Below are 2,188 nucleotides of genomic sequence, written 5' to 3' on the forward strand. Positions count from 1 at the left end.
CCTAGATCTTAATATTTAGTGAATTCTACTCCCCTTGAGATATTGCATTTATCTAGTTAAGAACTCTTGTAGTTGAATTAAAATCTGAAGTTTCTGCTCAAATTAATTGTGAGTCTAAATAATAGAGTAAATTAGTATCTAATAATTGTTTTAAATTGCTCCTCGTGGGATCGACCCGATACACATCTCGTACTACAATTGCGACCTGTATACTTGCAGTCCAACGGGTGTAAATTCGGAATTAAACTTGCACTTAAAGTAAAAACTCGTCAAGTTTTTGGCGCCGTTGCCGGGGAGCGGCAATATTAGAGCCTAATCATCTTTATTAATTTAGACAGTTTTATTTTTTTTAGATTATATTTAATCTTGTATTGTAATCAGTTTTTTTTTTACCATTGAAGTTGCATAATATCCCTTATTTCTGTTTGTAGTGTATGCACCGGGTGTCTCGAGAAGTCGCACCTTTCAATCCAGAAATTGAGAGGACACTACATAGACAAAGGAGGCACACACAACAGCAAGAGGAACAAGAGATTTGGCAACCGATAGAGGAAATTTTGATAGAACTACCATTTGAAGAAGAAATGGCCGAAAATGACCCAAATAGGCGAGTTCTACGAGATTATACTCTACCGGGAACACAAGGATCTCAAACAAGCATAGTAAGGCCTACGGTAAATGCTAACAATTTTGAGATTAAACCATCACTTATCCAAATGGTTCAACAATCTCAATTTGGAGGTAATGCAGTAGAAGATCCTAATACACACTTAGCTACATTCTTGGAAATTTGTGATACAATTAAAATGAATGGAGTTAGTGATGATGCCATAAGGCTAAGATTGTTCCCATTTTCATTGAGAGATAAGGCCAAACTTTGGCTACACTCTCATGCTCCTAATACTTTCACTGGATGGGATGAACTATCAAGAGCATTCTTAAATAAGTATTTTCCACCAGGTAAGACTGCTAAGTTTAGAATGGATATCACTAGTTTTAGCCAATTGGAAGGTGAATCATTATATGAGGCATGGGAAAGGTTTAGAGATTTGCTTCGGAAATGTCCACATCATGGACTGCCGGAATGGTTAATCATACAAACCTTCTATAATGGTTTAGTTTTTTCTACTAAAACTATGATCGATGCAGCTGCAGGTGGAGCTTTAATGGGTAAATCACCCCAAGAGGCTCATAATTTGATAGAAGAAATGGCAGCAAATAACTACCAATGGGCCAATGAGAGAGGTAATACAAGACGTCACGCAGGTATGATCGAAATGGACACTCTCAATATGTTGAGTGCTCAAATGAATAATGTGATGAAATTGCTAATTAGACAAGGTGGAGTTGGTCCAAGTTCATCTAATGCACATGTAGCATGTTGTTCTATATGTGGAGGTGAACATGATAGTAATGAGTGTGTTGATTCTGAACAGGTACAATTCGTCAATAATTACAATCGTAATGCTCAAAATAACCCCTACTCGAATACTTACAATCCGGGGTGGAGAAATCATCCAAACTTTGGATGGAAGGATCAAGGAAATCAACCAAGGCCAACCAATCCACCGGGATTTCAATCAAGGCAACAACAAGCTGAAACTAAACCTGGTTGGGAGATGGCAGTGGAAAAGCTTGCAAAAGTTACCTCGGACAGATTTGAGCGAGTAGAAGGAAGGTTGGACCAACTCACTACAATGTACAGGAATGTAGAGGTCCAAATTGGTCAAATTGCTAGTTCTTTGAATAATCGAAATCAAGGAGAATTACCTAGCAAAACAGAGGTCAATCCTAAGGAGCATGTGAAAGCCATTACTCTTCGTAGTGGTAGACAATTAGAAGATCCTCCAGTGAAGGAAGTTGAGAAAGATGAGAATGAAAAACAAGAAGAAAAGCAGAGGAACCAAGAGGCGATTGTGGAGGAAAATAGTCGGGAGAATCCAAGAGAAAAGCAATCATCATCTTCCACTACCATTCCAATACCCCCTGCGGTTCCATTTCCACAAAGATTAAAGCAAAATAAGTTTGATAAAGATTTTGAAAAATTTGTTAAACTTTTCAAACAATTGCACATTAACATTCCTTTTGCCGATGCTATTTTGCAGATTCCATCTTATGCGAAATTTCTCAAGGAAATCATGACTAGAAAAAGAAAGTTGGAAGACTGCGAAACAATAGCATTAACGGA

General features: G+C 37.7%; 1 non-coding gene across 1 annotated transcript; it reads right to left on the minus strand.

Moving 5' to 3' along the window:
• Positions 1–971: 971 nt before the first annotated feature.
• On the minus strand, positions 972–1,078 carry LOC113754654. Its single transcript, XR_003465332.1, has one exon. It is a non-coding gene; the product is annotated as a small nucleolar RNA R71 (small nucleolar RNA).
• Between the last annotated feature and the right edge of the window lie 1,110 nt (positions 1,079–2,188).

Source organism: Coffea eugenioides, chromosome 11 (assembly GCF_003713205.1).
Source record: "Coffea eugenioides isolate CCC68of chromosome 11, Ceug_1.0, whole genome shotgun sequence".
Classification (NCBI taxonomy): Eukaryota; Viridiplantae; Streptophyta; class Magnoliopsida; order Gentianales; family Rubiaceae; genus Coffea; species Coffea eugenioides.